At 36.2% G+C, this 14128-nt stretch overlaps 1 non-coding gene across 1 annotated transcript; it reads right to left on the bottom strand.

Moving 5' to 3' along the window:
* Window positions 1-13490: 13490 nt before the first annotated feature.
* LOC139873859 (small nucleolar RNA R71) lies at window positions 13491-13596 on the bottom strand. The gene has a single exon (XR_011767573.1). It is a non-coding gene; the product is annotated as a small nucleolar RNA R71 (small nucleolar RNA).
* Between the last annotated feature and the right edge of the window lie 532 nt (window positions 13597-14128).

The following is a 14128-nucleotide window of genomic DNA, read 5'->3' as shown; positions in this document are numbered from 1 at the left end:
TGGAACATGTCAAACACTTGGAAACGTAAGTAGCTACGTCCCTTTTGATGTTCGGCTACCAATATTGTTGTTTAAGGTCGTGGTACATCTTATTGGCACCGGGGTGAATCGAGTATCGTGACTTATGGGCTTAATCTAAAATAAGACTTCGTAGGTCCCCATAACTAGGCACCCAAATCCTTCTGGTGAAATATCAGAGTCCGGTTTCCTTAGTTTCGAATCGAGAGACGAGAATGTTCAAGAGCTCGCGTGAAACGTTTTCATCCTTGAGAGCTTCATCTTGGGCTACCCGAATTTGGCTATTAAGGTTTGTGTGGATGGTGATGTTTAAGGCTCGGACACGAAGAGGCACCGCTCTTTCTTTTCGACTTAAGGCATCGGCTACTACATTTGCCTTTCCGGGATGGTAATGAAGCTCGCAATCGTAATCGTTTAAGGTTTCAATCCACCTTCGTTGTTTCATGTTTAGTTGCTTTTGATCGAAGATGTGTTGGAGACTTTTGTGATCGGTAAAGATAGTACTCTTGGTTCCATAAAGATAGTGTCTCCACATTTTAAGTGCAAAGACAACGGCTCCGAGTTCGAGATCATGTGTCGTGTAGTTTCGTTCATGAATTTTGAGTTGTCGAGAAGCATAAGAAATGACTTTCGTTCGTTGCATCAATACACACCCAAAACCATGTTTCGAGGCGTCGCAATACACAACAAAATCATCGTTGCCTTCGGGAAGTAACAAGATAGGAGCGGTGGTTAGCTTCGTTTTCAGGATTTGAAATGCGGATTCTTATTCAGTTGCCCAAACGAATTTTCTTCCCTTATGAGTTAACGCGGTTAGAGGACGAGCGACCAAAGAGAAATCTTTGATGAATCTATGATAGTATCCGGCGAGACCCAAGAATTGACGAATGTGAGTAGGAGTAGTAGGAGTCTCCCATTTACTAATGGCTTCGATTTTTGTTGGATCGACTTTAATACCTTGGTCACTTACAACATGACCAAGAAATTGAACTTCCTTCAACCAAAATTCACACTTGGAGAATTTGGCATAGAGTCGTTCTTGTCTTAAAAGTTCAAGCACAAGTCGGAGGTGTTCCTCGTGTTCTTCTTTGCTTTTAGAATAAACCAAAATATCATCGATGAACACGATAACGAATTTGTCAAGATACGGTTTGCACACGCGGTTCATAAGGTCCATGAACACCGCCGGTGTGTTAGTGAGACCAAATGGCATGACAAGGAATTCATAACTACCATAACGAGTTCGGAAAGCGGTTTTGGAGACATCTTCCCCCTTAACCCTTAATTGATGATAACCCGAGCGGAGATCGATTTTTGAATATACACAAGACCCTTGTAGTTGATCAAAGAGGTCATCGATGCGAGGAAGAGGATATCGGTTCTTAACCGTCAATTTGTTTAGTTCACGATAATCAATGCACATTCGTAGGGATCCGTCTTTCTTTTTAACAAACAAAATCGGAGCGCCCCAAGGTGAATGGCTAGGTTGGATAAAACCACGATCAAGTAGTTCTTGGATTTGACTTTGCAACTCTTGCATTTCAGATGGAGCGAATCTATATGGTGCACGTGCTACGGGTGCGGCTCCCGGAATAAGATCGATTTGGAATTCAACCGGTCGATGAGGTGGAAGACCCGGCAATTCGTCGGGAAATACATCGGAATAGTCACTAACAATTGGCACATCATCGATGTGCTTCTCATCGGACTCGACTTTCTTAACGTAAGCAAGGATCGCAAAACAACCCTTACGGAGTAGTTTTCTAACTTTAATGCATGAAACGAGGTTGAGTCCGGTGCAACTCTTATCGCCATAGACGATCAAAGGTTCACCATTCTCGATAGGAATTCGGATTGCGTTAAGATCACAAAGGATGTGAGATTTTGTTTTGGCTAGCCAATTCATACCGATTATTACATCGAAGCTTCCTAGTTCCATGGGTATCAAGTCAATTTCAAACTCATTACCCAAAATGTTTAACGTACACTCCCGGTAATATGTGTCGGCACTTAATAGTTTTTCGTTGGCCACTTCAATGGTATAAGTGGTATCTAGTGGAAGTGGTGGAGTGTTAAAAGAATGAGTCAAAGTCTTAGATCAAAACTCTTATCGGCACCCGAATCGAATAAACAAGTAACATAAGTGTTGTTGAGAAGAAACGTACCCGTGACTAATTCATTGTCATCTCGGGCTTCCTCGGTGCTGATGTTGAAAGCTCGGCAGTGTGTGTTGGGGTTATCTTTCTTCTTCGGGCATGCATTTCTATAATGGCCCGTTTGGCCACATTCGTAACAAGTGCCCGTTTTTGGTGCATTGGGCCCCTTTCGAGCGATGGGGGCGACACTTTTACACTCATTGGCCTTATGACCAATTCCTTGGCACCGATAGCAAATTAGCTTGCCACATTCGCCAAAGTGATGTTTGTTGCATTTGTTGCAAAGTGGTAGGTTTCCGGCATAACCCTTCTTGCCGTCGGAGGTGTAAGGCTTCTTGGCAAAGTTGTTGTTGCTTGATTGGGGGGTTTCCCACTTTATTTTGTTGTTACCCGACTTATCCTCGGCTTTAGGTGCCGGCACTACAATTTCGTCCACCGTTTCTATCAACTTGTGGGCCATGTTTAAAGCTTCTTGATGATTAGTGGGTTTGGATGACATTACTCCGTGTTTGATGCTCTTTGGGAGACCATCCATGTAAAGTTCAACCCTTAAAGCTTCGGGGTTCACAAGGTTTAGGCACATCAAGGCTAGTTCGGAAAATCATTGATTATAAGCCTTGAGATCGTTTCTGACCGCTTTCAAAGTTCTTAGCTCTTGTTCGAGCCTTCGGGTTTCTTCACGAGGGAAATATTCGACGATCATCTTTTCCCTTAAGTCGGCCCAAGAGAGGGCGTGAGCTTCATCGGTACCCACCGATTGTACATAGGTGTTCCACCATGTGAGGGCGACACCGGTGAAAGTGTGAGTGGAATATTTGACTTTATCTTGGTCTCGACAACCGCTTATGCTAAAAACGGCTTCCGTTTGTTCGAACCATCGAGTGAGTACAACCGGTCCCCCGGTTCCATCAAAGGTGTAAGGTTTGCACCCCATGAAGGCTTTGTAGGAGCACCCTTCGCTTGAGTTACAGGCCCCTTGATTGTTGTTGTTGTTGTTATTATTATTGTTGTTGGTGGAGTGATCGGCCATGGCCGCCTCTACGGCGGTGGCTACCATTCGTTGTAGAGCTTGTTCGGGTGTCTCATGGCCTGGCACACGACGAGGAGGCATTGTTCCTTCAAAACACAAGAATACCGTTGATTAGTATTCTTAATAATACTAACCATGATATGGAATAAGGATAGAGAGAAATTTTCCTTGACTCGTCTTAAATTCTTTATGTCATAATGTCGGAATGTTCATATGAGTCACCGTAATATAATCCCGGAAATTATATTACCCTAATTGATATGTGCATTTGACACTATTTCATATAGTCAAGGTGACGTGTCAATTAAATCAAGTAACGTGAGATTAAGGTTGAATAAGAATTAGATATGATAGAAGAGTTCGAGTATAATGCACAAGTAGTCAAGTAATTCCTACTTCAAGTCTATATGCCGGTTGTAGTCTAGACTCACTAATGTACCCTATGACTCGGGGTTGACACCAATGAACTCTAAATCCCTACAACCAAAGCTCTGATACCATCTGTAGCGACCCGAAAAAATCATCATTGACGGCTTCGGCTACTTAGGTCCCATTACGTGGTCATAAGTCTTTAAAATGACGTTTGACCGAAAATATGTCGCATTCATTTCAAAAGTTAAGATTTGTTCCCAAGTTTACAAGTATCGTTCATCCAAAAGTTACGTTACAAAGTTATAAGTACAATTGAAATCTATGCGACACGATTTAAAAGTAGCCAAAAGATGCTCCATGTATGCATGTATATACTCGACATCCAAGCAAGTATCAAAAGTAATGAGCGGAAGCATGTATCACAAAATGTTCAAGGACCTGAGAAAAACATAGAAATCTGTCAACGAAAACGTTGGTGAAATCATAGGTTTAAGTAATTAAGTACAAGTGAACCACAAGATTTGTAACATTGATATAATAGTAATACATTCCAAAAGTTTGTTTCACGAGCACCCAATTATCAATGCTTAACATTCCTTCCATAGAACCCCATCACAATAGTGTTAGAACATACACTGTTTCTCGAAAATATATTTCATTCGTAAACGGTAGCGAACCATTTGAATGAGGGTTTGTCAAACCCATATGGCCATATAACATAAGTTCTCGCTTACACCCGACAAGTGTAACTAATGATAATCGAATTGAGGATTTTTGTTCAAACTCGTATGTAGAATGTTTGTTTTCCTGTACTTGTGTTCACTTAGTAAAAAGAAACGTTTATGTTTTCTCATCCCAAATGTAAGTTCAAAAGAGTAAAAGTGGGACTATGATCTCACCTTAAGTGCACGTATGAAAAGTACTTCACAAAGTAACGTGTGCAAAGGACAATGCTAGTCTTGACCTAAACAAATAGGTCATATCAATAACCGTAAACACGATAGGTCAAAGATGTTCAATTAGTCCTATGGCTCGTTACGACTCGATTATGTAACATGTGAATCAATTTGTCAAGTTTCATGTAAGATACAAGTATAGAAACAAGCTAGGAAGGTTGCATAATCATTTGGTTAAGTTTGACAAAAAGTCAAACTTTGGTCGGTCAAAGTCAACGAAAAAGTCAACACGTTCGGGTCGGGTCCCGAACTATTTTTCTGAGGTTTTTATTCATATATAAGCATGTTAGAACAAGTCTCATGTGAATCGGAGGTCCATAGCGTGCCAAACATTTTTCGTATTTTGACCAAGTAGGTCAGAACCTGGTCACATTATATGTCGCGCCGCGACCCAAGGCTGCCGCGCCGCGGCATTTAACTGGTGCTGGTACCTGGTCAGTTTCAATTGTTCAAGTCTTTTTCCGAACTTCGATCAAACATAAAACACAAACCGCAAACACTTATGACACGCATCTTATATCGTTGGAAAGGTAATTTGACAAAGAACACAACTAAATACATTTTACCAACCAAAACCTTATTTGCAATAACCGACTTTTCAAATCAAAAGATCAATCAATGCCCACATTTAATGCTTCAAATCTTACAAGTGCACATTTATGATTCGGGCATTTAATGCATACATAAAACACGCCATTTTGTAGGTAATCAAGCATACAATACAACTAACTACTTACTAACAATAATTCATGGCATTCAATGCATCAAATATTCATTTCAAGCTTATCAAACCCTAACCCAAATTCACCAAATCACTAATCAAGTTAATGGAGTTTTCTCAAGCAACCTACACATCAAATTGAAGCTAGTGATACTAGGAACACATTTAATACATGCATTTATAACATTTAACAACATTCAAACAACCAAATCACCAAATCAAGCACACCAAAGTTCATACTCAAGCTAGTTACTTCAAATAACAAAATCGAACATATAAATCATATATTCGTGTTAGACTTGAGCCATAGACACTAATTAACAACTTTATAAGTTAAAAACATCAAGAGAACAAAATCCAGTGATTTTAGAAAGTTACCCAAACGTAATGAAATCGGTATGGAATCGAAGAGAAAGTTGCAAGGATTCCAAATATGTAATTTGTTTTGCAAAACACCCGCTAGCTTGGATTTAGATGATGATTCTTTGTTTGAAGAGTTGAGAGAAAAATGGAAAGTATAGAAAGAAAAGGAAAATGAAATGGAAAATAAAGAGGAGGTGGGTTGACTAGTCAAATGCTAGTCACCTCTTTGGCACTTTGGAAAAACTAGTCCCTCGAGTTCGGTTGCGGGTGCGTGAATTACCTAAACGAGATATTTTTAAAACGCGTATTAACGAGGGATGTCATAAACATATAACGGAATTTAAATAGTTAAACGGAAAAGTAAACGGAAAAAGGCGGGATGTTACAAGTTCTAGGGGGAGCTAACCTTTTTGCTTCGACAAAAGGGGGAGAAAGATGGATACAAGTGCTTGTTAACACTTGCGTATTTATAGCAAAATTTCCATCATCACTTGTATGTTTGTCATCATCAAAAAGGGGGAAAATGTTGGTTGAATGTGGGTTAATACACTAAACAATAAACTTAAGTATGATTAACCAAAGTGTAATTAACCAAAGAATATATTTTGATGATGACACATACATATGCATAAGTGATGACTGACATCTTAACATAAAACACGCAAGGTCACTAATCCATACTTTATCTTGCAAACGACCAAGTCAAACATAGGATTAACAATGAAATTAAAAGTTCAGGTAAACACACGGTCGAGGTACGGTCGACCGCATAGTCAACCGTGAAACCCCAAACTGAATTGCAACGTAGTTTTGTGAAAACAAGTTACACGGTCATCACCACGGTCAACCGCAGTGCGACCGCAGTTTCTTCTGTCACCGTTATTGACCAAATAAAGTTTGACTAGTTCCCGACATCTATAATTCATGAAACCTTTCTAAACATGCTTAGAATAGATGCCATCTCCATACTCAATTGAGTTTTGGTCATAAAAATACTAATTGTGATTAATTACGCCTAATGACATCTTAATGACAAATTAACCAAGATTAGGCATAACACATAAGTGTTAATCAACAACTTGTGATCTTAATTCTTATCTAGATATATTTAGTACGCTCATCAAGTGCCAACACACTTAAGCCAATGTCACTAGAACAATGATTGCTATTAGAAATGACTTAGTAATTAATTAAGGCTAAATGAAGAACAATGATCTCAAGGTTAAACTAGAAATGACTTGTAATCCTAAAACACAATTAGATACATTTAGGATGGTCACCAAGTCCCAACTAGAGATTGCTCTTCCCTTGTGCATGTGTTGGACATTAATGTGTGCTTACACATTAATCATGTAATGTGTTATATTGCACATTATACTTTTTAAGTACTTAAATTATAAGTTGTACAAGTATCTACCTGATTGATCTTAGAATAACTATCTCTTGCTATGTGAGTATTACTTGCTACTTGCTAATATGCTTAATACTCATAAACTTGTCAACTAAATTAATATGTTTGTCATGTGCTCATTAGTTAGGATTCAAGTAACTAACCTACTCCAATAGATTAAGTGTAAAATGGTTCACAATGAAACTATAGTCAATTGTCTATTTGGTCTAGTCTAAGTAACTAAGTGTGATAGGTTAATCAAGAATAACTTAACCTTAATGTCTCTACATACTTCATGATTATCTTATAGAGACATTATTCAATTAATCCCTGACTAAACTCAAATGAAACATGACTTGTGATTAATTGGAACTAGGAAGTTAATGATATAGTGACTAGCCTTTAGAATTGAACCAAGAGCATTAAAGTGACTAACTAAGTCTTGACCAATCTAAAATTTTCCTAAATATCGATCAAGACACTTCCCCAAGAATGTTGGGTTTGCCACTTTTGAAATGATTAGTCACTTTCATGCAATAAGACCAAATCTCACACACTTAATGCATATAGTACTTGTATATGATGTTTGGTTTCTTTTGCAGGTGCTAGAAGGAGTAAAGGTGCCAAAATGTGGTGTTCAAATCTGAGTCAAACGGCTATACAACGGATACCAATTTTGGACTGGAGCACGCACGGTCGCACCACGATCGACCGTGCAGGCAACCGTGTGTCAACGGCTATTTTTTGTATCCCACTATAAAAGTCAAACATTTAAGAGCATTTGAAGCTGACCCTCTTGCACATTTAAAATGCTTATCTCTAGTGATCACAAGTGCATCAATTACTACTCAAATGTGATCAAGCAAGAGAAGATTCTATAATCTTATAGATATAGAATTGGGTTGTTGTAAACTTACTAATTACAATCATTTATCTTGTGAGTTTACTTAATGTAATGTATGTCCTAGTATTGTGTTAGGGTCATCATTGCAGAGTGTATGAGTCTTGTAACTTCAGTTAGTGGAAGCTTAGGCTAGCTTAGTGATCTACTTCCTTAAAGGGACTTAGGAAGTTGATTAATCTCATTTGGAGATTAGTACTTGTCCAAGGTGAAGACAAGTTGATCTAGGTTAGAGTTGATCTTTCAAAGGGATAGAAAGATTAGGTTTGTTGTCTACTAAAGAAGATTGAAGACTTGTAAATCGGATCTCCACCGGGTTTGGAGAAAAGTGCTTAGTGAAGCAACAAATCCCGATTAGTGTAATCGGGGAGTGGATTAAGGTGGATTAGTTAACATCCTCCCTAATCACTATAAATCCTTGTGTCTATGTTCTTTACATTACTTCATTTATCACTTTGAACATATACACTACACACATCAAGTTTGAGTTGAGTTGGTTGATCAAAATAAAATCGAATTTGATGATCAATCGAAAAAAAGTTAAAAATGTATTAAGTAACTATTCACCCCCCCTCTAGTTATTTACAACACCATTTACAACCATGATGTTTTTCTTTCCCAGAACATACCGTCACATCAGCGTCATATTAGTTTTCTTTCTCCATTTTCTCTTCATCACATACCCATCATGCCATCACACACAACTACCAGTCATGACATACTTCATCCCTATCACATGACCTCACATTTAACTATTTAATATTATATAATTATTGTTTAAATATTTAATTTTTATTATTATTATTATTATTATTATTATTATTATTATTATTATTATTATTATTATTATTATTATTATTATTAATTAACAATATAATTATGATTAAAAGTAAAATGTTACATTTTATAAATTAAAACTAAAACGGAACAATTCATAAACTAAAACTAAAACGTTACATTAATTAACTAAAGACGACATAACTAAACTAATACGCAATAAAACATTAAGTAAACGCAGTAAATGTCGACGTTTACTAGTTTCAAGTTGAAAGTTTGGTTGGGTTTGATTTTTATGATTGATTTTCTTGCCATTATAGTAGTAGAAAATGTAGTTGAAAGTGTATGGAAGTTGTATATTTGAAAGTGTTAAAATGAGTGTTTGTTTGAGTTGTTTATAAGTGTTTTAAGTGTTAAAAATAAACAAATAAAATAGTCGTTAGCCTCAAATGGCTCTTTGTATATCCAAAATAATTGATTCTGGTCCGTTTTCCTTTATGCTTTGTGAGAAAAAAATCCAGTAGGAGCTAGTTTGGATCATGTTGAGGGCGAACCAAGATCAATACCAACGGTGCCCTTGTGGGCAAGCCGGAACGCATGTCTAGAGCCTACCCCGTTGAAAATGATCTTATAGAGTCCTCTAAACACATAATTTGAATTTGATTGTTAAATAATGTGAGGGGTTCGACTCTCGAGGACTACAATATTGCACACAAGTTTATCCCTGATCTTGAAATCCATCCAAGGTCGCCTTTCACACATCGTGTTGCGGGAACAGTGGGAGGGGTTTTACCGGCCATGCCTTTGGATTGGTCCGGGATTCATCCAAGACAGCAATTGAGGGCAGGTTATGCAATCGCGGGAGATGATCGCGTAGGTAGTTTATTTTCCCTAGGTGATCCCAAACTGCTGTTCAAAAGAAAAATGATCTTCAACAATAACGTGTCCGTGTGACTTTTTATGGCATCTTGTTTGCTACAAGCACTACTCTAATAAACGACAACCTTAATCAAACTAGAAAGAATTACTCCGTATATGCTTAAAATGAGCAACTAGAATGTGAGATTTATACGAGTAATAATTAACTCTTGATTAATTTATATATATACATATATATATATATATATATATATATATATATATATATATATATATATATATATATATATATATATATATATAAACCAAAAGTTTTTTGTGAATTGTGGTTGAAAGTTATTTTAGGATGTTTGTATCTATATATTATATCTATATATCTGTATTATATATATTATTAAATTAATTACAAATTAATTAATGGCATATAAAGAGATTATATCTTTAATCTTTAATTATATTATATATGAGATAATTGAGGAATAATATCGATTTTTAATACTTTTGATATAAGATCTCTAAAAGATTACGGAATATATAGCTATAGGAGTGAATCTTGATTTACTCCGTATATATTATGATCGAATTGGTCTATAATTTTTAAAACTAAATTATGATTTGCTATTCTATATTTCTCGGTCAAAATGTCCAATTTGACTACACAATTTTAAGTTTGTGCATGAATTACAATCCAGTATCAAGTAATATATTTATCTATTAATTAATAAACGAAATAAAATATTACAAAAATTATCAACTAATAAAAAAATGTATGAAATTAATGTACAAAGTATGTGGTAAGATATACAAATTGCATCCCAATTTTAGAGTTTGTATTCAAAAGAGAAATTAATGTACATCGATCATAATTGCATAAGATAATTGTTGGTTCACAATATTATATGTATGATAAATCATATCTAATTTTTAACGGATTTTCTAATAGATGTATAATGCACGGGCTCAAATGGAACTTCTCTGGTATGAGTTTGGATGAAAAACTTGACTATTTTGAAATAAACTGGGTATTCTTTGCTGGTAGTACTATGTACAATTCCAAATTCAAGTGTTATTTTTTACTCCCTCTGTCTCATATCTATTGTCCAGTATTCCTTTAGATGTTCCAAATTAATTGTTTACTTCCATAAATGAAAAAGAATAATATGATAAATCTCTTTTGTATCCCTACTTTATACATTACATATAAGATAAAAAGATGGTTAAAAAGTAAGGGGTAAAACTGGAAAGTTAACAAAAAACTACAGGTACTTTTTCTTAATCTGTGTGTTTTTTGTCTGATGACAATAGATTTGAGACGGAGGGAGTAGTTGTTTAATTTGCTTCCATACTTATATAACCTTTTAGAATTAGAATTAAATAGTCATTATTTAGTTAGTTTGTTAGTGTAATTTTCAACGAATTATTATTGTTTGATCAACTGTAATTTATATAGCACGGCTTTTTACTTACCCGTGCAACACACGGGCTCTTAAACCTAGTGTGTGTGTGTATATATATATATATATATATATATATATATATATATATATATATATATATATATATATATATATATATATATATATATATTATCAAATAGAGTATATTAGAAGAAGAAAGAGTATAATGAGTGTAGATACGTGTGAAGATAAACCATATATATATACCATATATATACAGTATATAATTAGTTACATTAAGCAATTTGATATTGCTCAATTTATATACATTTCTTGTCGCATTATCGATCTCATTTGTTTATGTTTCATGCTTGTTTGAAGATTTGTTACACGCATTTGGTGAAGATTGAGTACTTTGTGATTATTTTGGTTTGTGAAGGTTTGTATTCAATTATTGAAGATTTTTGTGCCCGGAAGATCATTTATGCTTTGAAGATATAGTTTGGAATGGTTTTCTTGAAAGTTTGATTGAAGAATATCGAGCTTGGAACTAACAGAACAGACCTGGACCGGCGGTCCACTTTGGACAGGTGGTCTACTGAGCAAGATCATTAATAGAAGTTACCTGGACCGGCGGTCCACTTTGGACCGGCGGTCCAGCGTCAGTTTTCAGCTTCAATAGGTCCACTTTGGTCCGACGGTCCAAAACGGTTTTCAGCATTATTTAAAGCAATTTTTTGGCCATTTGAAAAGACAACTTGTACATTTTTTCACCGCTTCGAGTTCCAGACATCTTTGGGCGATTTTTAGGTTTTGTTTACTTGTTTTCATCATCATTTAATCATTGTTAAACATCCATATTGTGGGATTAATTCACGGTTGCGATTGGTACTTCTCGGTTCTCATTTTCTTATTATAAGTTTATGATTTCCATTATGTTCATCTTGATTGTGATTTGCTCTTGCATTATGTTAGGCTAAATAATTTGTGTGTTCACTTGATTTTGAACCCTTGATTATAGATTGCTAATTTATGTAATATTATTGCGTTAGTCCGACTTTTGATTGTTGTGTTCAACCAAAGACCCATCGTTGTTAGGTCTGATACTTTAACTCCAATCACATAGATTGTTGGGCGGTTAACGAGAGTTAATCCGCAACATACGATTTGTGCTTAAACACCTCTGGTGATTTAGACAGTTACACGAGTATTTCTGAGAGATTGGTGTATAAGTGTAATTGGTGATTGGTTGATATTAAAACCCTAGCAATTGTGTAATCATTTACGGGACACCGTTGTGATTTGTGGTTCTACGAGAGTGGAACTGGGTTGAGTCTCACATTCATTAGTCAGGTATAGTTTGACTGATAAGGAAAGATCGATGAGAGTTGGTTGATTCTTGTTAGTTGAGGTCACGTGGTTATTTGTCCAGTAGTCATAAGACTATATACCTTTTCAACGAAATAATCGGTTTAATTGTCATGTAATCCATGTTGAGGAGAATCAATTGAGTGAGCACCATTTGTTATCATTGTTTATTTGTTATTCTCTCATTTATGCTTTTCAAAACCACTTTCTCATTATTGAGAAAATTCCCCCCTTTTAGTTTGATTAATTGTGATTCAATCCAATAAAACAATTACTCCCTGTGGATCGACCGAACTTACTTTTAGCTAGCTACATATGACTGGGATTCGTACCCATTTGTGTGTTAGTAAATTAAAACTTTTTTGTCCCATTTTTTTAAGTATAATAAACGCACATTAACTTTTGGCGCCGCTGCCGCGGAGTACAGTCTTTTTAGAATTTTATTATCTATTTTGTTACTGGATCCTTTCGTTGGGATTTATCCCACGAAAGTTACTTTTCTGTTTACGGTTTCTTGTTTGTGCTTGTGATCTTACAGCTAGGTGACAAGGTTTATGCCCCGTTTGCCTACGGGAAAACTGTTAGAACCTCATCCTGAGCCGGAGAGAAAGTTTCATAAGGATACCAAGAAGACCAAAGCTTGAAAGAAAAATCAACAACCAAAGGAAAGCCTTAGTGGTACTAAAGAAAAGATTGAGACTGAATTAGAAACTAGTGGTCCCACTCCTGATTTGGATCTAACAGTTTACGAAGAAACATTTGAAGAAGAAGAAGAGGAAATGGCAGAGGATCCTGATGATCAACCGATGTGGACCACGCGACAAACTGCACCTCCGACAATTTTACCCGTCATTCGAAGGCCCTACATTACGACCCAGAATTGGGAGGTTAAGAGTCAATTTATTCATATGTTGCGTAAGAAGCTGTTTGATGGAAGGACAAACAGTAATCCGACTGAACACATGGAACAATTCGTGATTTATGTCAGTTGTACAAGAATCAAGGTGAATAGACGATGCTTTTAAATTGAGAACTTTCCCGTATTCCTTATCAGGTGATGCTAGTGCATGGTTGAAATCTTTGCAACCCGACTCCATCATTATGTTTGCTCAGTTAAGGGATAAGTTCATTACGAGGTATTTTCCACCGGCTAAGGCCGAAAAGTTACGAATGGAGATTAATTCCTTTGCTCAGAAACATGATGAATCACTTTATGAATCTTGGGAACGCTTAAAGAGAATGTTGAGAAATTGCCTGCAACACGAGTTACAAAAAGGACAAATCGTCCAAACTTTTTATCGAGGGGTAGATGAACATACATGAGGTATTCTTGATTCTTCGTCGGGTGGTGTGTTTTTGTATAAGTCTCCAAACCAAGCTTATCAATTGTTGGAAGACATTTACGTTCATACTTTTGAATGGACACCTTCGAGGGACACCCCGATAAGAAAGGCAATAGCAAATGCGACTTCGGAGGATGATAGTGGTGAGACGATTGCTTCATTATCAAAGCAATTTAAGAAGTTTGGAAATGAAATTGAGAAGTTAACCTCAACGGTTTTTGCTATGCAAGTGGGTTGTGAGATTTGCCATGGTTCTCATCTTTCTAAGGATTGTGATATTAACGATCGACCGATGATTCAAAATGTGAATCTATTGGCTAATGCTCAAAATCAAAGTGGAAGTTCAAATGCATACCAAGGAAGGAACATGGGTTACCAAGGTAACCAAGGTAGTCAAATGACCTTTGCTTTTCAGTGAAATGGACTACCAGGTTTCAATAACCAATACCAAAACCAA

Source organism: Rutidosis leptorrhynchoides, chromosome 10 (genome assembly GCF_046630445.1).
Source record: "Rutidosis leptorrhynchoides isolate AG116_Rl617_1_P2 chromosome 10, CSIRO_AGI_Rlap_v1, whole genome shotgun sequence".
In the NCBI taxonomy this organism is placed as follows: domain Eukaryota; kingdom Viridiplantae; phylum Streptophyta; class Magnoliopsida; order Asterales; family Asteraceae; genus Rutidosis; species Rutidosis leptorrhynchoides.
This window is presented reverse-complemented; position numbering and strand designations above follow the sequence as displayed.